We start from the raw sequence: 23,609 nt of genomic DNA, 5'->3' as shown, positions 1-23,609 counted from the left end.
TATTTTATCGTAGATCTTCCTCAGGCCAACCTGTCAAAAAGATAAACTTCACAAAATGCCAAGTCATTGTTTCATTGGGTATATCAGCGCTGTTTAACGCTAGACAGAAGTGTACTGAACCGCTTCGAACGAACGAAAGCTTTCAATCATTTGTTTTTAGATAGGCTTACCATGTAATGTAACATTTTACTAGAATCAATTATCAACAAGCAGGAGTACGAATGTAAGGCGATTTAGTAACGACGATCAAAAACTGTAATAGCTATGACTAGCTATAGCCGTGCCCTAAAAGGGCATAAAACTCAACTAACGACCTGACCTTGAGAACGCAAGCAGCCGGCACTAGTTGGATTCGCTCTAGCCCCCCTCCCCCCCCCCATAGAATCGTTGTATTGGTTTTACAGAGCTTTGGGGATATGGACAAAAGCTAGATGTAGACGGCGAATGGGCGCAATTGGTCTTTTTAACCCAGCAGAACAGAGATGTTGGCAAGTTGGAACGCAACTGGCCCAGATGAAGCCAAGCAGGAGGTGGCTGAAGTAGACACACTGGAGACAGTGACAGCCGTAGACGCTGTTTGTAAAGATGGTACTGGTCGATGGCGTCCGGTAGGGCTGGTGGCAAAGCCGAGCAAGCGCCTGTTCCTTTTGCCCCCGTCGCTCACCCCACTTCGAGTGTGGTACGGGCCGCCAAGTGGATAGTTTTCCTGCTGGCTGTGACGGCTCGTCAGAGGAAGCTCTGTGCTGAGACGTTGCTTACCAAGGCAACTTATATGGACGTTGAGTAGGCAAAGTCTAGATAGCTAATGGGTAGCTACTAGCAAATGGTCTATGCTGACGTACCTTTCCCGACTAGCCTTAACGCCATGGATGGATTCAAAAGTTGTATACCGCGGCACGCTGTTATTCGATAAATTGTTCATTTGATTCAAAAAACATAGTTGAGTCTTGCACGATTTGAACGAGTCAATAAATTACCGCACTGGCATAAGGTGTTCATCTGAATCGAAAACGGATTGTCCGTATACACTGATCAATAAGAAATGCCATTAAAACAAGCATTCACAGCAGAACTTCTTATCGAGGAAATAATTAAAAGAGGAAGTCTTAGCTGTATCAAGCCGGCGCATGATACGGCTTTAAGAGACAAAATTATAATAAAGCTTCTACAACGCGAAGTCTCACGGAGCACGCTGCGATTAATTAGAGCGATACTACAGGAATACTCGGTAGGTAAACTTGATGGAGAGATTCAGCTAGTTCTGTTTATCCAATCAATTGGCGTGACATAGAGTGAGCACCTGAGCCGTCTGCTATTCCCCCTACCGCTGAATGAATAACCTGCTACAGCGTGCTCAAGATAGGGCGAGATAGGTAAGAACGTTGTTGGACGCTGACGATCTTGTCGTCTTTGGAAGAAGTATGTTTCTTGCCCAGAAAGATCCTGTTAGATTAGGATGTTACGCAGGCCAGTCTGAACTGTTAACCAACTTCGACAAGGCAATGGCCATGAAGTATCACTGTGGGAGTTGCCATACTGCTACCGACAAACTCCACGTAGGTTGAACGAGTTTGAAGTATGTGAATAGCTCAGTGTTTCTAGAGGTGTTTTTTGCCGCGTAACCTTTAAAACGACGTAACGAATAGAATACGACGAGCGATGGTTGTGTGAACGTAGGAATGACGTTATGGCGCTGGCGTTTTTCGAAATAAGGATGACCTTCATTGTGTCCTACGGAATCAAAGTTATTTGTGATTACCTCTCATCAAAACAGCTTGGAAAACCTGCTCGAGTCAAGCCTTGGTTCTCAAACCGCGTCATAGACACCTGCATTATTCATCACCGAAGAGATAACACGCCGCTATTTTTAGAGGACTTGAGACGCAAATTTATACTCTTTCTTTATCACCGCTGCCTATTCGGAGTTTATGAGCATATGAAGAAAAAAAAAATGGTGAAAATTGATCGTGACGGATACAAAATAAAGATCTATGATTAATGAAGCCTGGAAGTGAGTAGGCAAAACAAGTCGGTACGTTAATTACACATTTTGTAGTACGTAAACGTCATCACTTCCAATGGGCTTTTATTTGCCGGGGGCTACGTTTATCTGCGAAAAGTCTGATGCAATATACCATTTGGCGTGATTGGCAGCTCTACCCGATCGGACCCTTTATACCCGGATCCTTATTTCATACGTTTAAGCAATACAACTGTATCTTTCTAAATACATCTGGCCTATTTGTTTGTATAATCTTCCATAGAAACGACTTAAGCTAACGTGAAGCGAGACTTTTTTTATATGGCAACAGTCTATAGGGTATGTTACTGGTATCATCTATTAATAAACGATCCGAGTTTTCATCAGGGAGCATTACCTCAAAGACGCGGTATTACCTATTATATATATATATATATATATATACATACAGAAAAATACAGCTTTGCAAAGCGTTATGACGGTACTTTTCGAGCAAAGGCAACATACGAGCAAAAATTATAATCAGAAACATGCGACGCAGCTCTTGTATATTGGACCAATCTGTATATATTTAAGCATATACTATCCTAAAAAGTACTTCATTCTCTTTTTACAAGAGCTTTTAGGTCTGGCTCGGAAAGTTACCATGATATATGCATACGGTTCAAGCAGAAGGTAACGTTGCTAAATAATCGTAAAAACTCTCTTGTTAGCACTTGTCTATATTTTTGGAACTAATAGATGTAAGAGTAATCGAACGTACTATGTGAGCTAACAGTATTGGTAAAATGTGCTACTACAAGTGAATGAAAAATACGGTATAATTCTAATTATCGGCTTGAAGCAATTATAAGATCTCCTGATTTCGTTACTTCGGAATCCTCAAATATTTCTGGTACAAACTAGTAAAACAAAAAAAGTTACAAAGCCGTAAACTCATACGCTGTTACGTAAAAAAAAAACGTAACAGTGTGTCATAAATAATAGCTGTTGCTGAACAAAACGTTTCGCATGATTCTAAAAAATGTATGCCTTCATAAAAATGGGTATATCTAGGCGGACGAGACACCTATTTTCAGAGGATTCAGAGTTATAGTTACTGATCTTTTTTTTTTTTTTTTTTTTTTATTCCATTATAATAAACAGATCGTACTAAAGGTATTAGTGTTTGACTTATCCTGACCATCGTTGAAAAAAAAGGTTTATCTATCTTTTTAAAGTTACAGCTTAGTCCAAGTTACTCTGGCTTATTTGCGACTAACTTTTAGCAGTTTCATTTGGTACAATATTACTAGGTGTTGTCGACAAGCCCATGGCACTAGGTTTTTAGTTAGACTTGAAATGGTGAAACGACAACAAGCGTCAAAAACGTTGAAATAATGCTGTTAATTTTGTTTAAATACACATTGGCGGCTCACCTTAGCGGTGATGTACAGTCGTAATCGAAACAAAAGCACTATAGACTGATGTTTGTATTAGCATTGAATCTAAAACCAAAGCACTCATGCGTCTTAGGGCAGTAGAATATGTTGTTAAAACCATGTGTACGTCAATCACTGTCGATCGAGTCTTAGTTAAGTAATTGGCCTAATCTACCTAGATGGCAAATAATACCCAGGCTACGAGCTATTATCAACGTTACTGTAAACCTCTGGGTGTTTCCTTCGGCATAGTGTGAACTAAATAAAAAGCATTCGTCTTGATTCAGGCATGGCGGGCGGAGCTATGTTTGTTTTCAACGTGCATCGAAGTCAGGCCACCGTTGTTCTTTTGCAGATTCCAGCTGCTATACCCAGCGGGGCAGAACGTAAGCGTTCTGCTTCCGGCTAGGGAAGGGGTACGCAGCGAGGGAGAGAATTCGTGTCACGTCACAGTCAACACTTTTTAACGCGAACCACGTGCTAAATGGGACAGGCAAGCAATGACTAGGCTCTAATGGCCATCAATGCGGGGCCGGTAACAAAAAGCTCGACAGCAATAGCAGCAGCGCCCGTAACAACGCGTCACTGACGATTGAAGCACTCGCAGTGACAGCAGTGTTGATATTTGAAAAGTTTTGCCGTTTCCATTCCTGGGAGCGGCGGTCTAGTCCTTAACAGTGGCTGCTCTATTGCAATGCAGAAATGTTAGAAAGAGAAAATCGAGTGAGACAATGAAAAAAAAGGAAACGCAAACGACAATGCATAAAGACAATGGAGTGGTGAAGTGGAATCAACATGTGGGCGGGCGGTCTGTGGGGGGCGGTGGGGGTCGGTGGCTGTCTGTTTACGTAGCCTTAGTGGGCCTGTCCCGCAGTCGTCCACTGTGTTTCAGTTCGTCGGGTTCAGGCATGGCCTTGAAATTCCTTCCATTTCTCCTCGCTGCCAAATTGAATTCAGGCATCCCGTATTACTGCGATCCAGACAGCGATGAACTTTTTGGCTGGCAGACCTTCCAATGCTCTTCGTCGACTGCAGTGGCGAAAGCAGAAGTACGAAGACCAGTAGCAAAGCTCCCAGGTGTCTGAACAAGTCAACAACTACCCATAGTGGATTCACTGCTCGAGCTTACCCCTGGCCCCCCTGAGCATCATGATCATGCCACCTTCGAGCGGCAGGGAGAAAAAGACATTTAATTACTGCTTAGCTACGTCGCTACGTCGACGATAGGCAATACCCTAGAATCAACCTAATATACTGGTAGCGACGTGCTGGCGAGATGAGCCTTGCAGTAATGGATAAAATGTTCAGATACTAAACTGGAAACCTTTCAGGAGATAGAAAAGAATCTCCACGATACTAGATAAAATACTATGTTATCCAGTACCACGTTGGAGATAGTGGAGCTATGTAAACTAATATTTTCTCAGCACAACCGTTGGGGATGATTCATTTCATTCACAAGAGCGAAAATTATACCATTCTATCGCATAAATATTACCAAATACGTACTAAAATCTACAACTGCCTTGCGCTCATATATGGCTTATCTATTTATTATGACTTGTTCTTTTTAATTGGTGCTTGTTCAGACGGATATTAATTATAGTCACTGGCGTACTCAGAAGGTAGGCGTTACGTAGGTTACAAGTAAGTTGAGATAGACCACTTATGATGAGATCAGTCTTTCAACAAAACTGGACATATTCTACCTTTGATCGATCATTGGGATCAGAAAAGCTTATGCTTTGTAACTATTTAGATCTAGACTGGTTTATCATAAGGCTTTGTGAAAATTTCAAACAATGTTTTAAATAGCTCACACACTGTGATATAAAAATACTCTATTTAATTCGAGAATCCAGCAATTCAAGTTTCTCTAACTTTCAGCCTTAGGTGCTTGTCAGAAATGCTGAAAGGTATTCCTTGAAAAATATTCTTTTCCAAAAGCAAGATTCCCTGACTCCAATGAACAAGGCCGATGTAGCCTTTGCCCTCATATCGCACAAGTCCCCTGCCACAGCATAACATGTACTCGAAAATGACTAATTACCTAACATTGATACAACATTTTGGCTGTAACCTGAAATTTAGTTACCTAATCATCAACATGAACTCTATTATAGTTATTCATACAGCTTATGTTGAAACACATGCCTACATGTATCTAGAAAGGCTAAATAAAACATTTTAAGTTCAAGAGTTTCTTAAAAAAAATGCTACTTTTTTTTTGTGTTCGAAACTGTTTTTTTACGTTACGATCTATGAAAATTCGGTACGATTGCTACTGCATAAGTTAAGAACTAGCAATAGTAAGAAATACGGTCTTCACGGAATCTACCGTCTGAAATATGTTTTAAGGTAGCCTTTAGGTGTCTATGAAGCGCACTGCTTTTCTCTGTATCTAAACTATTTTTGATAGACCATCCGTCTGATACGTTGTAACGGTTATCAGGTTTAAATACGATATGCTCAAGCACCATAAATCACACTTGACCAACGCTGGCTTCTTCATCATATAAATAACCTTTCACCCGGGAAAATAGCCTCGGGAAGCGGTGTTATAACTCGTTCCTCAAGAGCGTTGGCGATCCCTCACCCATCACTCACAGTTTCGCGCTCCGCCGTTTTCCCAATATCTCCACAGAGCCCAGCTCCAATTGGATGGGCGCAAAATTTTAATCTCGCGCGCAACCGAGCGTATCCGTGTTATTTTGGAGCAGGCAAGCATGAAGTATTTCTGTGTTTCTAGCCAGAAAACTAGTACCTAACGATTGGGTATGTCCTTCTAGATTTCGGCCGTCCTTCGTCGTTGTCGACCCGGCAACGCTTGAAAGCCCTCCGTAATCTCAGGGTCCCTTCCCGCCGTTCCGTCCCGTTTCGCGTCCTTCGACGACAGCATCTTTCCATTCCAATGTTAAAATCCTCTAGAGTCTGTTCGTTTGATACCGTTGGGCAGTACCCTTCTCCTCTCGACTGCTAAGAGCACCGCTAACACACGGACTAGAGACTACCATACAGAGGCGGCGAACATTCAGTAAACATAACATCCACCCTCGACCTTCTTGTATTAGCCAGCAGGGCGACGCGCCGACTGGTTCCTCTGACAGTCGGACACTACAGCAGCAACATCAGCAAAGCTTGCGGTGATGGCAGTGGTGCTACGTTGACATGAAGTGACAAGACACAACGAGATGGCTTTGGGCGTTTTTACGTCAGGTCCTCAGCCGCCTGATGGTGACGGTGCTACTATTGCTGTGACCATTTCGTGAATTTGCGCACAGAAAGGAAGAACACAGAGAAAGTCAGAAGCAGATGGGGCACTAGCTTTGTTAACTCAGAGGTTTGACTCGGGGTCCCTGGATAGTGTGAAAGTGTGTATGCGTCGCTGGACGCGCTGTGTCTGTATATCTGTGTGTGAAGTAGGCTGCTTATATCACAAGAGGCCACGTGTCCCTGCCTGTGTCTTATCCTCTGTGTCTGCATTTGGTTTAATCCCTGCATGGTATGGTTGATGAGAGAGAGACAGGAGTCTAGCCTAGGTTTTCTGATCTACCTTACACGCAGGACCGGTTGGGACAGTGCGGAACTCACAGCCTGCCTCTCCGCTAAGTGACCCACGAATAGCTCTGGCTTAGCGTCCTCGTCCCCTCAAGTTTGCCTTGGCAAGGATTCAAGCTGGTTCTAATGAATTGAATGTTCACGATATTTGGCTCATAACAAGAGCGCCGACGTGAGTTCTACATTGACATCCGTCATAGGCAAAGAAAACTTCTCAGGCTTCATCGAGTTTTACTAGATCCGCCTGAATCTCAAAACTGTTACATTCACGTTTACTGCGCGTTCAAATTGTTCAAACGTTCTTCGAATGCAGCTGGCCTTATTGAAGAGTTTCTTTAGGAAGAACTTCTTTCTGCGGTACTTTGGAACCGTGAAGTCGGATGCAATCGCAAGAGTCGATGCCATGAGGTGGCCCAATTGCCACTGTACAGACTATTACGTTGCATGCATAGATGATCAAGGGTTGCATCCGTTCTCCAAAAGATATCTAATTGCATAATACCGAAAATGCAAGACCTCGCATGGCTCAAACTAATCCCGTTTGAGTACAAGCCGTTTTTATGTTACAAACCTCCGTTAAAACGTTGCTTGGTTTTTAATAGAGTTGACCAAGGCTGCGTGCGTATAAATCGACATATGGATTTTACTATTGGCTTTTTCTTTCTTAATTACCACTCATTGTTTATCCGTATGTACGCACCGCCGTATGATGGCGTACCGTAATAGAATCGAGTAGACTTGGCCTTTCGCACATTGTAAAAAATAATCTTCGTCAATTAGGTCTTCCTGGTTATTTAACTGTTGATCGTTGTTGGCAGCTAAAGTTTTTTCGGATAAGAGAACTTCTAGGCACGTCCACTAAATTTATATCTCATCGAGTCTTTCTGCTGGCTGAAAACGCAATAACGCTTCAATAATTTTAATTATCTCGCCGTCAAATCGTTACCGAGGACTAAATAAGTGTAACTTACTTACACTTCAATATTGAGGAAGAGGGGTTTATTTATATAGGGACGCTTTAAGCGGTGTGCTATTCCAGATAGCGCTTAGCGATACCAAGGATGGCCATTAGTCTTGATACAAACCATTTTTACATATAAGCTGTATTGATAAGAGTTTAAATGTATTTATGTATTGCGCAAATATAGAATATGATCTGTCTTGCTTTCTATCTATAATAATATAGTGAATTATTATTATATATACTGGTTCGTAAAAGGTAACCATATCGTCTATAAAAAGTAACGTAGACATTTATTTAGTGTTCAGCGTTCCACGAATATAATGCCCAGCAGAGATGAAGAGCGTATTGGAAAATGCAATGTTAAACTCATCAACTGTTATTTGGGGAGGTCTTCTTCAATATCGCGAGTTGCGAAAAATAGTTTACAGACGGACCATTCAGGAAACTATGTTAGATAATAAGCAGATGCTGAGGATAATTAAACCAATGTATGTCTCAGACATTAAAAGCAATTATATTTAATTCGCTCAGGTGTGGCACGTTTCCTAATATAGGAAAAGTTTGAGGAGTGCTCTCCCTATATATGATACTATGAGATATAATATGGACGTTGCCTGACCATTAGAAGCATGACGCACGTATTGCAGCTAAGTAAACAGAATCGTGCAGAAAGCAATCAAAAAAGGCGTCTGTCAGATTGAATCCAACTAATATATACGGCGTAGTACAAAGGGAGTTTGAGTTTTGTGGGTGCATCTGCGTTCGTCCTTCATTCGATGAGGCAGATCATGGTGTGGATCATGTGCTGAGAAGTAGGAAAAAGTGGGTCGACGCCAGAGAGCAGGGAAGTGCATACGGATGGGACGCGCTATCCCTCAACGGTGAAGACAGTAGTAGTTGTAACATAAAGTGATGGTTGCTATTTCGGTGATGAAGGCAGCCGAATTCAAATGAAACAGAGAATACTACAATAGCAATATTAACAATCTGGGCGGAAAATGGGTTGCCAGTCCGCTATCCACCTAGCTGTATTCGCAGGAATCAATCAAATTGTCTTTTCGCTCACAGCCAAAGCGGCTCTCCCTTTTTGTAAGCACGTGGACCCTCAAAACAGGCTTGAGTGCTGGGCGTGTATGTCGAACCAGCCAACAAATAGAACTATTCAAGGGCATATAAGCAAAATCTAAGTCACGACGTCACGGCCTACTGGAAAGGTTTACAAGGATTTCGAAAAGGCCTTTCGGTTGCTGAACCGCTCGTTTGCGGCCGCCTATTTACAGGCTTTGATTTACCCTTCCCCTCTTCTGCTTTCCATCTTTCCTTTCCAATACATGGTGAATATATATTTATTTATACAGAGTCTTCGAAATACACCCGCAAACATAAAGACTCACGTGCTGTTACCACTACTATTAAGCAAGAGCTCTGAGTTCGTAACATCTTAGACTCGTTTGACATTTGCGGTGTATGGCACTTCCTTTCACTGTCTGTGCAGCTGATATTGCTATGTTAATTATTTCACCGTTGATGATGGCTATACCGCATTGAGGCGAGATTGGGTTGAGATTCTAGCTGATCTCGCGGGCTACTATCCGTCCATCTATCCATCGATTTATCAACAAATCACATGTTCAACCCAGATTTCAATAAGGGTGAGCTGAACGACATTAAGAGGACGCGGAGTCCAGTTCTCCGTGGAACACCGTACGGGTGTGTTCGAAAATATCGATTCTAATGCTAATATATAGAATATAGCTAAATAACTGTGAACTTTAGATGATTTCAGCCCCGTATCACACAGCTCAACCCAACTCAGTGAACGTGCCTAGCCGGGTGCTCCAAACGTAAAATTCAAACTATCAGCAATGATCGAGCGGTGATCAGCAATTTTCGAGGCATGTCCCTACGCTTTAAGACCTGCTCGATATCAGTTGAGTACGAATTTCTACAATAAAACACGGGCGAAATTCTTCTGTGACTATCGGCCTCCGATTATGAACGGCATATTATTGAACCGGGACATTATTAACGAGAAGGGATCGTATCGAAAAACTTACGAGAGCCTAAGTCCTTAAGTAAAGTACATGCTATTGCGCCTGCGATGACATTTTGTTGTACATAACGTAAGCTATTAGTCAATAAAACCCATTTGTCCCGTTACTGTGGTTTGCGCGGCAGGCGAACAATCTGTCAGCGGCAATACACAATGATATAATATCACACTCATTTAGGAAAGTTTTCAAAAGCCACTTAGATGGATATCTCTCCTTAAAAATGAAGGTTTGCTCAAATATAAGTTATTTGAACGAGTGTGAAAAAGTAAAAATAGAAAAGTACTTTGTAGCGTATATTGATCGTCTGAGTTATCAGAAACTGGCTTATTGTACTGATCAGTATACTTGCAATTTGCATGAGAGCAAATCGATGACTTGAACCTTTTTTTTTTTAGCATATTAAGATCCTTTTATTGCTTACATTCATAAGATGACTGCCGGTTCGCGGCCACTACCTGGCTTGACCGATGGTTTGTCTTACTTATTTGTTATGACGATAAAATTTAAGGCGGGTTCCGGTGCGTCGTGTCCAATGGAACGCAAGTAACATTATGTTTCTTTAACGTCTTTTTTTTTTTTTGTTTTTTTGTTTTCAATATATTTCGTTTGTAAAGTAGGAACTATTTTTTCCTTAGAAGATAGTCAAGCAAACCCATTTGTTTCTACCTTGATTTCAGGCGCTGGTCTGATCGAATTGAGTTGTAGTGCATTTTTTCCCTAACCGTTTTATCGGATCCGTAGTTCGATCGTTCAGACCGATAAATGATCCAACCTCTGCCCTTTCTACCTCGAGGTCCTAAAGAACAAACACTACAGGCCTTTGCCCCACCTCTATTAGGAGTAGTTTTCTCCGACCAAAAATAAGCGTTTGCCAGCTGCCATGCTGTACATCTTCGTCAAAGGACGGAGGACTTCCTAAATCGCTACGAGACTTCGGCGCTTAATTAAGGCCTTTAAGAATGAGTAAGAATCAGCTCGTCTTACTCCCAGGTCCGTGAGTAAGGTTACGTCAAGGTACCATGTCGAGCTTGGATCATCTATTCTAGGCTTTGAAGAGAAAGACCTGACGACCCTCTGCGGTAGACCGTCACTTCGCTTAACTCGAGCTGAAAGGCTACCAAGACATGATGTAATGGGTACACTTTGCACCTTGTGGGAATGAGGGCGCCCTATGGAAGTAAAGTATTTTTCTTGACATACTTAGGTCCCTCCTTTTCATTTAAGCGGATTTGAAATTCAAAATAATGACAAAACATTTTTTTTCTTACTGCACACTCAATAAATAGCTGTTCTATACGAAATTCTATTTCATTAAGTTAGAGAATAAGAATACGCATCCAAAAGGGCTTTAGTTTTTTTTCTATCTAATTAATTAGCTAGATCTGAAGACAGAAGATTGGTAAGCTAGCAAAGTTAACAGAGCATAGCTTTATTAGATCAAAAGAACATCTATAAAATAGTTAGCTTTCAAGGCGCTCCATGTTGGCTAAATATCGGTTCGTAGACACGCTTCTTGCGCTACACGTGCCTGCTTGTCTGCAATCCGCAGGCCAGCTTTCAGCCCGTGCTTTATATATGCTTGCAAGGGCATTTGGGAAGCAGCCATGGATCAGTACCTGGTGTATGCCAGCGGTTTCGGGACACACAACAGAGGCTTGAACACAACTTACAAAAACCCGCTCTCTCCGACCTGTCAAAGCGACTATGCGTGAAAACCCAGGTTACCGAATTAGGTTTAGGCAGCTTGAAGAAGGGTTATATATCGTTGTGTCGGAAGATTTTAAAAGATCATTTGAGGAAAAGAGTGCCTACATACCGAATGATCTAAATTTCGAGCAAATGCAGAGCCATTAACAATTGTCTCAGGAACATTGCAACGCATTCAAAGGATTTGATATAACGCGGTACTACAGGTTCAGGGGTAACGCGATGTGGCTGACGGATATCACGTGAAGACAAACTTATCATCTTCTGCGCATCGATTCAAAAGGAGACCAGATAAGAAAGGTGGAAAATCTAGGCTAATAATTCAACTTATCTTCATCGTATTTCTTTGGCTGTCGGTATTTACCTAAATATATATGCATTATTATTTATGCCGAACGCTGCAACTAGAGCATTGTACTATTATTATGAAATCTCAAAAAAATGCGTAAGTCTTGTGCGCTAAAATTGTGAGAGATCAAGTCGTGGGTTATTCACCACGATGATGCACCGACCAGTTGAGACATCGCTGTCAGTTGTAAATGTATCTGCAAACGAGCACAATGTGTGTATTGCCTCAACTCTTGTATCATCTATTGGCTCTAGCCTAGAAAGGAAACAAAACAACGCTTGAAACGACCTAAACAATCGGGAAAAAAAACAAGGGTAGGCCTCGGGTTTACTTCTGTGGCAAAGGTCAATCATTTTTTTAAAGGATCAATAAGAAGCAATGGTATATTTGAATTCAATCCGACGGGGATTTGTTTGAACGAAACAATTAGGATCTGGGCGATTGAAGCATGTGCAACTAATACAGAGCTGAATTGTTGTACAGAGGATTTTGTTGTTAAGCAATCACGAGTAGTCGGATGACCCAGTACGTCATCCGTAGTTAAACGCATAGAAATACGTACGATCCAACTGCATGAAGTCCATATGCAAGGCAAGTGTGCTATAGCCTACAGAGATCAAACGAAATTGCGAGGCGAACTGATATAAAGAAACGATTAAGGCACAAGGGGCGATTAGGAAACGAGGCAAACCGACTTGTCCTAGACGACAAAGACGCTGTGCATACACAAATTTCATAACCATAACAACACTAAGTTGTTAATAATAGATGACTTTGCTGGTACAAATGCTGTTCCCAAAAAAATGATAGTTTCTTTCCCTCAACTTCTGTGTCTCTGTACTTTCTGTGCAAATCTTCCAATCTATCACAAACCAGAACTTAAGCACTTATGCATCTCACTGTAACGTGACTGCGGACATCTAACAGGGGAGCGTAACTGAACACTGAGCAGCTGGAAAATCATCATCCTGAGGAACTGAGCGCACGCCACGGGTATGCGTTGCCGCTGCGACTGCTGTTACCATCGCGACGTTGCAATGCTATATCTGCGTGTCGTGGTAAGGCTAATGGCGGCCGTGACGCATACTGAAGGTACGTGTGCTTACGTTTGTTCCCAATGAGCACACACGACGTACGGAAAGTTAGAGGAAGAGGAGTTCCGCAACAAGAAGACCGGCTGCCGCCGGCTACGGGTTAAATGAAACTGCGTTTGCGAACTACCATCGACACTGGTGCTCGCCAAACTTTAGAAACTAAGCAGACATCAATAATGCTCTAAGTTTTCTGCCTGTCGTTCCGCTTCAAAATAGTTAAAAAAAAAACATCCATGTTTGCGTCATTGTTGGAAGTCAACTTCGGCTTTAGTAGAATAGAAAAGCGTTGTTGGCGATGTACATCAATCTCATGTATATTACTGAATTCGCCAATATTAATTATTCGTTTCGCGAGAGGATTATGGTGGAAGGCCTTGACCCGGGAAATCTCTCATGACAACTGCTTCCCAAGCCGAAAACCCTTCTGCATCATGATACAGATAACTCGCTGTGCGTATTACGCCGCACTACACGTGGCAAAAATAATATCTTTCATGAGATCGAACATATCATTGTGGCTATATAATTCCGTAAAAATAGGCTTCGGTGGTAAAATCAGCCACGTCAGGCCTTTTTTCTGTAGTGTGTGTGTGTGTGTGTGTGTTCTTGTGGGTCTTAATATCAATGGGGGTTTAATACCAGATAACCCTCGGAGTGGGTTAGTAACAGTTCCCAACGAGCGAGTTAACTGTGATTGCGCTTTATTTATTTGTGAGAGTAGACAGCTCTCCTGGGAAATTATCTAACCTCGATCACTTGCACGCTTCATTCATAACCCTACAGACCTCAGCCTGCTTCTTTACTTCCAGCAGCATCGGCTAGCTTTCGTTAGCATGGACGCTTTTTTCTCTTCTTTCCGCCCAGTTTTCTTAGATGGTTCCACCAAGGATAACCCAAATATCCCAACGCACCTGTGCGGTACCCTTCATTGGTACGCAGAGACGAAATACGTCTTGGATCTGACCAGGTTCAAAAAACCAGTAATGGATGTTTTTCAGCAGGGCTTGGCAGTACAGGACTAATAGCAGCTGACCTATCTGTGATTCTCTGCCTAACTATATTTGAGCATGACTGTCGACGCTTAAGCTGAAGTATCTACAGATCTATCTCAATCATCAATAGAGCTCCGAACTCTAAATTGCTCCACATTGTCTAGCATCACGCGATTCAGCAGTTTTCGTCTTGCATTTGTTATATTTCTCATTAAATGGCGTTTACTCGCCACGATACGGCTGGTAGGCAGTACGTATCCATGATCCCTTAAAATATTTAAGATAAGAAATAAGTTAATAGGCTTGAAATTCCATGTGGACTAATATGTTCATGCCACTGGCGTGAGAAGTTCAAAGTTTTATTCGCTTACTGTGTAACTTTTTGCTACTTCAGATGTTGAACACCCACAATTACTGAGTGAAAACCATTGGTAGTAGAGTTCCATAAGTAAATGTCCAAAAGTTGGTTTGATTTCAAATCACTCACTACCTGAACCTCCTTCATTGAAAAGCCTGAATATTTTTTTGAGAGTAGTCGTTGTTTTAACGTTTTCCTTTCCGCTTTTCAATTCTTAATTAGCTTAAGGTTGTGTTTTATACTATTAAAAAAGCTTTACTTCGTTGATCAGGCGTGTGAGGTGAAAACTTTTAGCTGACCTCAAAGTGGGTAATCGATTTTCGATTTAAAAACGCATTCCAGTAGATTCTTCAAGTTCGACAAAGATCCACCATTTCTAAGAAGGAATATTTGTTAGATGAGCCTATACCTTTTAGCTATAGAGTCGGCGCCGTATGCAAGATCCTGGTTTGCTTTCACGGCTATCTGATACTGACAAGGAATGAGTGCCACAAGTTAATCCCGCGCCTACCCTTGACCCCTAAGCATAACGTAACACGCCGTGATTCGAACAGAATTCAGTTATGTAGGGCTTAAGAAAATATTTGCTGGCAATATATAATCTTTGAGCATCAGCTAATGAAAAATAATAATAAATAAAGAAGTGCTATAAATATGTTTACCTCTTAATAGATATTCAACAGCTAATTTCAAAATCCTAGCTAATCTTACGGCTAATTATGAAAAGGATGTAAGCATAGTCTCGTGTACGTACCCAGAACTACTCACTGATATAGTGCTGGAATTCCTATTTATGGATCTAAATACAGTTTTTCAATTAAATGAATAAGAAATGGCTTCCCATGCGTGCAGTTCTCCCCGTGTAACAAGCATGTTCTTATAAATGAATGGCAGCTGGCTAACCGGTTCCGGTTAAGGGCAGATGAGGCACTTTGTCGGCTGGTTAGTGACTTGCTCAAATAGTTCTATACTACGATATACTCTCTAGACAAATTAGAACGTGTTTCATTTTTACAGAACAAGAAACCTTGCTCTGCCTTGTGAAAGTTCCAAAATTGTCTACTCCCTGCCTTCCTGGCCCGTACTATCAGTAACGAGAGCAGAACGGTCGGTCTACAAACTGCGCTGGATAAATCATCGTTCCAGCCAGTTGATTCACAAATAAACTCGCATATTCCAGAGCGAGTACAACGCTGCCAGCGGAATAATGGCAGGACATTTCAAGCTAGAAGATGGAGGGAACGAGGCACAACAGGGTTGGTGGAGAGGAACGTCGCGTCTAATCTATCCATGTTCTCCCACAGTTCCTTCCACAGTTCTCGAACTTGCTTGTTCTTAGCCCCCACCATTTGGAACGCGGAGGGCATCTCAACGTGTCGAAAAATCAGCCCAAACGCCAAAAGGGGAAAGGAAATGAGGAGAGAAGACGAAGGCAAGAAACCAAGGACTGCGCTAACCGTGGAGAAAGAGGGCGCCAGCGGAGGCTCTACAGCGGCACCGATCGAAGCTGTAGTGAGGCCCGCTACTGCGTGTTGAGCCTCTAATCTGGTGAGGAACTCTGCAAAGCATAGCCCGCGCATGTCTGAATAGTGAGGGATAGAGCGAGAAATAAGGCAGGGTCAGTAACGGGAGCGGCTGTATTCAAACAGTATGTAAATAACAACTAACATTCATCAAATCATCAGTTAACTCACTCACTTAGCCACTAGCATAAACGAATTTCGATCAGCGAAGATGACGACGACGTCACCAGCGCCAATAGTCGACCCTATCACTCTCGCCGCCTGGTTTTTTCCCCCACATCGATGAGCGTTCACCGTTGAATTTTACGTTCACTTTTACACAGAAATGGTGTATTTCCCAAGAGCTCTCAAGAGATCCCCATGCGAACTTGATGGAATTTGCCGGGTCAGTGTCTCTGCAGACTTAAATAAACTCGACCCCTGGAGATGTTTGAAGTACTGAAAGCGGCAAAAATACGGGATGAGAAGGGGACGATCTTTCCAAAGTTATCTAGCACGATTTGCAGTTCTTGAAGTACTGGTGTATCCCGACGCTGTAATAGATCCAAGCTGGCCCAAAATGGGGCCAGCGCTGACGGCACCAACGCGCTGTTCGGGGGAACATAGCAAAGGACAAACACCGTGTGTCCTAGTTTATAAAAGAAGTTGGTCTGGCCACCGCTCGCTGAATATGTCATGACAAAAAAGACACCGCTTCGACATCTTTTAATAGCCCTGGGGAAAAGCAAATGCGCTTGAGATACACATGCTTTTAGTTCTCGGTCCTGAAGCGTTGACGTGTGTATATGAATCAAATAAGGTCTAACGGAGTGTGCGGAGCACGAGTAGTGATGTTCTTTAGCCAGAGGAGAAAAAGCCTAGTAGTCGTCATTTCGATAATACACCAAGTCGACTATGGAACCAATAACAGCTCCGCGTGACATGATGCCACGGTGGGGCATACGAGCGATACCGATTAGTTGTTAGGCGAAGGCATCGGGCCGTCAACTATGAAACGGATAAGATGATATGGCTGCCCAAAAGCAGATAGGACATTCTAGCGACCAGCTATGCTAAAGGGTGACTTTACTCTACACTCATCAGATAGGCTACGAGGGTGGGTTCTGGACCAGTCTGCAAATCGGCAACAGCTTATCGAGAGACTGAGACCGAAGAGAGAGAGTGAGCGAGAGTTGATGGGAGCATGGAGACTCGGTCTTTTTAAGGGGTAGTCGAGATTTCGCTACCATGTTAGGGCGGCCGCCTGACAAGGATGCCTAACTCTGGCCAATAACCGAATCTTTCTGCGTGCTTTTTTGCTCTCCGTTCTATCGAGACCTACGTATCTAGCTTTCTCTCTGCCTGACAATCCCTGCGAGCTGTTCAGGATCAGGGTTCGCATATCGTCCGTTCCGACAAAGGTTACTTGATATATCTAAACATATTCAGGTTTCAGAGGTTAAAGCTTCGACAAAGTCGACGATGCGCCCAAAATGGGCAGACTGGACCTATTCAGTTTATAGCAATATTCGCTTAATTGTTGTATCGCTTTCGAGTGAAAATCCAAAGTAACTGTTGCCATAAAAGTAACTGTTTACCGTTGAAATATTAGAACACTTATTCGTACTCTATGCCAGCTGTCTATCCCAGGCACCGTCCTCTCTTCCGGCAATATGTCCTACTTGCTTTTGTTAGCAAAAGATTCAACGCACATGGCCGCTAGAGAAGGATATGTTTTATAGTGGAATTGTTATTGGTAATAAAGTGGTGAGAGTTGAACTGAGTCAGCTTCACAAGTCAGCTTGCCCCCGTTGTTTCTCTGCACATATTACAAATTGCTGACGAACCAGCAGAGCAACTGAGCAAACATCCGCAGATTACAAACAGCATTTAATTTTATATGCAGTGAATCAAATGTATTCAAAAAATGTAAAATTAATGTTTGATCCCCAATAGAGCATAAACAGCAGCAATCATACCAACAGAATAAATCCTAAAAACATATTATTCTACTATATGATACTCTTTTCAACAAGTTTTTCCTATATATATATATATATATATATGCACACACATACTGTTTGACATATTTTGGCAATGACCGGAGAAAGTTCTGTCATTTTTCACAGCAGATTGAAAAGGAAAGAAGAGCAGGAACGGACACCCAAGAAGCCAGTAGATACTAGTTCCTTGATCTAGGAGACAGCGATAAGTCTTGTAACACCTCCCGCGCTGCCCAGATTCTCGTTAGCCATGTTCTTTTTATATATTTATGCATGCCGTGCCCAGTTACTTTTGAGTGGGCTTGTTGCCCAGTGGTTAAGTGGTTTTTATCGAATCGGGTTGAATTTAAAAGAGCAAGTGGAAGTAGCGGGGCATGTGGCGGACGTGACATGCAAATCTGGAAAAAAGGACCATAAACATTTCACGAAGGGAATAAAGGACAGGGAACGCGTTTAAGCTAGAAAAACTAGGTGTTCCATGTAGAGAAAGATTATTAAAGATCAGTAAAATACCGCCTGCAATGTTCATGCTTTTCTTATAATAAATCTAAAATGGTTTTCATCAGAGCCTACTAAATAATCACCTTTGAGAAACAGACGAAATGCAACTGGTCCCCCTGCCTTTCTCCTACTGTGTTCCGCGTAGAACATGGCCTTGCAATAGTCTGCCGAGATTCTCCCTGGGCAGCCGGTTATTACTTTAGTATTGACCGGGTGTACCTTTGAATACCCTATTTCTCCATCATCGACCGGCTCGTATAATTCCTGCTCTTTCTCGAAAATCTAAATTGGAGGGGGGTGGCAATGACTACAACGGCAGAGTGGGACGTCAGGCTCGTAACGGCAATTGCGAAGTTCAATAGAGAGTTCAACAATCTATCGGCTGACAATCAAAAATGCTTGTAGCCCAAATTGTGAGAGTGCTTAATATCATAACATTTTAGAAAGCTCGTGTGTTGCTATATCGTATATAGCATGACTACATGGTAGTTCGTAGCGTCCAGTGCGTCTAAGGATACGACTTTTGTTTTGTACACGCGAGCACATGCGTACTCAAGCGTTTCTCATTGATTGAGACTTCGCCCCTTGGATGAGCTGAGCAGAAGGACATGTTCCCAAAAGTCCGCACTTGTAGATTGCTTTCGTTATCTGTTGTTTCTTTTTTTCTGAATTAGTCTACATTTCTTACGAACCGCGGAAGAAGGCGTAAACATAATAGTTCTACTTAAACAAGTCATCGCGGCTGATCCATGAAAACAGGTTTGTTAAGTGTCTTAAATGTACTGACTGCGGTGTAAGAGAATAAGCATTACTTTTTGGCCTGGACTTTCTGTGCTAAATTCGGTTTATGTGAAAAGCCTTTGCATACGTCGTACCTAACAACGTTCACTACTTTTCGATTGCTCGTTTGGATGTATATGTAAATGTCTCCGTTGGCTTTCATGAACTATATATGTGTATAGTAATTTCTCCTATCAACCAGCAGCTGTACGTTCGTAGTTGGGTTTGAGACGAAACGGGCTTCTACCGAAAAAGGGGGCATCGGAGCTGCCAAGAACCGTCCCAGCTAACCGAGCATTGCGACGCGCGACTCTATTAATCGAACACGCATAACAATGTTCAGCCAGCCAGGTGGGTCTTTGCCCCATTCTTCTATTTCAGCAGCTGGCGCCAACCCACAAGACACGAGACCAGCTGCTCTTCTTCTTTGTTAACACCAATAGTAAGTAGTAGCTCCTCATCTTCAACAGTTTTGTTTTTGAGAGCGCGCGAATAACACGCTCTGGTCGTTCTCGTGTTTGGAAGTGAGCTTCCCTTTCGGCTTACTGCTGAACTTTCTCTAATCCACCTGCGTTCACGTTTCTGTTAATGACCAACGTATCTTTGTTACTCAACATCCTCAGAGGAAAAAGAACGTCATCAACCTGTATAAGGCCACATTACGACTTACACGCTCCATCTTCTCCCGCGTATTAGTTCATAATCTTTTTTTCTATTGACAATTTTATAACACATGACGATAATTTCGTCACGGTTATTCATTATACCGCTCTTTAGCGAGACGTTACTACCATGCGTGCTACTTTAATTAGATAATTGGAAAGGCACACGTGATAATATTATAATCCATCGACCAGAGCCACCTGCCATTGATTTTTTTTTTTATGTTGAATGTACGTGTCTAAAAATATCTGTGCAAAATCCGATTTTCTGTGTTGCTGCATTCGTGAATCATGTACTTTTAACAGATGGCTATTTTCGGGTATGTGGACATTTGAATGATATCCTAGTAGCTAGCTAAATCCATTCCATGGGTAAACAAAAAAAAAAAAAAAATATTTTTGCTGTTTTTTGAACGTAAGGAGTAGTTTTGCTAAGTATGATCCACAGGCACGCACATGCCTAACGAGAATTTTCACGTTACTAGCAAATCACGTTAGACCTAATTGTGGTATAAAGAAATATGAAAATATTGTAAAAACTTGAAACACGGCTGCGTGCAGAAGCCCTTACCTTTCTGATAAGTGCTTAATGGGAAACTAGCACCTAAAAGGGGCAATATAAGTTACGCTAGTGTTCAGGTGGCTGCACCGTGCGCACAGAGAATGGCAATAAAGATGAGGTTGCAGCTTGACAGCTTCGCTTACTAGGCCACAATATTAGATTTATCCTAAATTACAGTAATAGTACTTCATTCATATGCATTACGCATTTTGGAAAAACATTTAGTATCGTTCTCATTGAAATAGTCAATTAAACGGTGTCTAACACCCAGACAGACAGGGGCTTCTGTGATAAGGTCTTGTAAAACAGGCAAACTGTGTGTTATTTTTTACCGGCAATGCGAGGAGCAGCATTAGTCCTGAAATCGTGTTTTATCAAGTGTTTTATCTTTCACTGAAAGTTTATGCCCCCAACAGAAGGCATAAACGTTTTAGTAATGAATTGAACGGTTTTCCGTCTTGACAATAAATCAAAATCGGCATGGTAGGTATTTCAGAAGGGTCTCGTTGAATAATTAATTCTCACCTACGCGACAAATTGGCACCATTTTGAGATTCAAATAGACATCCTGGTGCTGCTCATATTTAGCTAAGGCTACCTATTGTTTGGCTGAATGCAGGCTCGAAGTTAATCCGCCAAGCCGAGGCTGGCTCTGCGTCAACAATTTCGGTAGGTAATTGAGAAACATGTTGATCTTGGGCAAGTTCTCGTAGACTTTTATAAAATGAATTTCTATAAATTAATTTATTTATCCAATATTACAGAATTGCTGGACACTATATATATATATATATATATATATATATATATATATATATGCATGGCAAATCTGAATGATAATTACCTTCAGTAATTGGCCGGAGCGCCGCTATCAACGGAGCTGAAAAGGTGAGTACCAGACCAAAACATACAAAAACGAACAGTTAATAACGCCGAACGGCAAAATTCACCCGGTATTTTTAACTAGACGTCAGAGCGTAGCAGTGCCTGTTTCATCCAACGTATTTTTTTGTTACAGGTTACAGAACTTACGAAAAAGGAGTTACCTCAGAGCTGTTCTCTCATCTAGACAGCTATCACCCTACTGAAACGAGGGTTGCCACTCGGTTTTATAAACTATCTACCGATCTTTTTTTTCGGGTGCTATCAATAGATTGGGCACATTATTTGGTCCACTCATTTCAAATTTTCACTCGCTATACTTCCATCTCATAGGTAGTAAGTAATCCGTTCATGAAAGTTCCACTGCTTCTTTTTACTTCTACAACTGAACGCTTGACAGTGTCTCTATGCTTCTTGGCCCTTGCCCATCCACTCTATTCTAAACCCAATGATAAATGAACGAACGTATATATAAATGCAACATGCATTTGTAGATAAATATACAGGGTGTTTGGGATAAATTAGAAGCAAATGGATGCCGTTTATGTATAAGCTGCATTTACATAAAAAGAGCGAGGAATATCGATGGAGCTTTCGGCAGGTGTTCATAGAGAAATCTCAACTGAGGTGTCAGCCGCTTCAATCAAGAGGTCCATTGGGCCACTGAAACATTGACGAATGATCTTTTAGTATAAGCCAACACCATACTATTTAAGAAATATATGGTACAGATTCGCTCGCTTGAAGTTTTGCTCAGGTAAATTTAACTAAATCTAAATTGCTAAGACGTTTAGCAATTCGGTATAAACTTAAACGCTCAGAAATTTAGATCCAAAGCTTTAATTGGCGTTTTTGCGTTGGATGCCCGTTTTTTTTTTTGCCAAAATATGTATCTCTCTCCCCATCTTGTCGTCGTCCTCCAACTGAGTTCCGTATTACCAGCGAAGATTAGAGAGACACGGAGACCATCGGATGATTAATGCTTCAAACTGTTTTAAAGAGTAGAAAAGTAAGAAATTTTGTTAGCTTTTACATTTTCGAAACGAAGTATGATTAGCTTTGCGCTACGCGCGGATCCAGAAGATAAAGCTTACATGCTAAAGCGAAACACGGGTATCATTAGATGTGTCTTATTGCGTTCTATTAATGAGTTTTTAGCTCCTTTGGATTACTTTTTATTGTGGATCCTTCGCGTGTTCGTATGGGAGCCTTCCTCGAGTACTTCCTTTTGAAGTCCCTTGAAGACTGGCAAACCGTCGACATCAGGAAGCCAGAGATAAAATGAAGGAACAAAAATCGCACTTACGGGTCTTCAGAACATTGGACAATCATTGCTTCTGTCTCGCATTCCGAAAACGGATCTCCTGTTCCTGCCGTGTCTGCGGTCTGATTCTACAAAGAACTGGCTTTATTTTTTTTCTTGTTTTAAGAGCACCGGATGAACGTACGTCTTCCGCGACGACCATCCTCTTTGAATTTTTCTGTATATATAACGTACAATAAATAACGTGTTTGCCCTCTAGGCTTGAGAACACATATGGTAATCTAAGCTCGAACACGGTCATATATACACTTCGCTTCTTGCTGTGAGCAGCGTTGAACGTAAAACCCGAAATATTTATTTGCACTAAATGCATAGAGGTGGTTACGTGTATGCCCTAAGGCAATGCTACGGATATAAATCTATGCACTTATAGTTGTATTATATACATTTAATATCTTGCGGCCAAAAGACAATAGTTACCACTCCAATCCACTTATTATACGTTACTTGGGTCATAGCGCGTCTGATCAAATATATTTCATACGATAAACAGTCAATGTTTCAAGTGATTGTACAATAGCTACGCCCTCTGTGCCTGTCCGACGCCAGAGGGTTAAACACACGACAGTACTATAATTCCAAACCTACGCTATAAACAAAAAGCTTTTTTAACACCATTCGCATCCCGCCATCTAATCTGCAGTTGGCTCGAAACAGTAAGTTACGCTGTTACAGCAGCGTAACGTGAAGGACTAGCAATGAAACGACGCCGCTTATCGATTTCAATGCAGATCTTAGTTGCAAAAAAAAAAAAAAGAAAAAACTAGAATAGAGCCAATAATGCAAAGAACAGCAACCGGGTTATAGATATCATGACGGGATGACGCGGATGTAAGTGACGTAACTCTGTAAAATAGCAAAGTAAAATTTTTTCTTTTTTTTTACAAGTTCTAGTCGAATTATGTTTCGGTCACA

At 41.8% G+C, this 23,609-nt stretch overlaps 1 protein-coding gene and 1 long non-coding RNA gene across 6 annotated transcripts in view; one reads left to right on the top strand and one right to left on the bottom strand.

Annotated features, from left to right (window-relative positions):
• cpx (synaptic transmission protein complexin) overlaps positions 1-23,609 on the bottom strand; it is a 257,489-nt gene that overhangs the window by 33,308 nt on the left and 200,572 nt on the right. The window contains exon 3 of one of the 5 annotated variants that reach the window (XM_022809275.2): positions 21,333-21,368. The exons of 1 other annotated variant lie outside the window; for it this stretch is intronic. The gene's annotated coding sequence lies outside the window, so the exon portion shown is untranslated. Of the gene's footprint in view, positions 1-842; positions 1,245-3,399; positions 3,548-3,630; positions 3,652-21,332; positions 21,369-23,609 lie in introns of those variants that run through there. 3 more of the 5 variants (XM_086990210.1, XM_022809280.2, XM_022809281.2) reach the window with 3 other exon arrangements.
• Positions 6,318-21,266, top strand: LOC147755172 (uncharacterized). The gene is made up of 3 exons (XR_015328427.1): positions 6,318-6,773; positions 15,496-19,243; positions 19,447-21,266. It is a non-coding gene; the product is annotated as an uncharacterized LOC147755172 (long non-coding RNA).

The sequence above is a fragment of the Varroa destructor genome, unplaced genomic scaffold (assembly GCF_002443255.2).
Source record: "Varroa destructor unplaced genomic scaffold, Vdes_3.0 BEIS01000005.1, whole genome shotgun sequence".
Taxonomy (NCBI): Eukaryota; Metazoa; Arthropoda; class Arachnida; order Mesostigmata; family Varroidae; genus Varroa; species Varroa destructor.
Note: the sequence above shows the minus strand (reverse complement) of the source record. Positions and strands in the feature narration are given on the sequence as shown.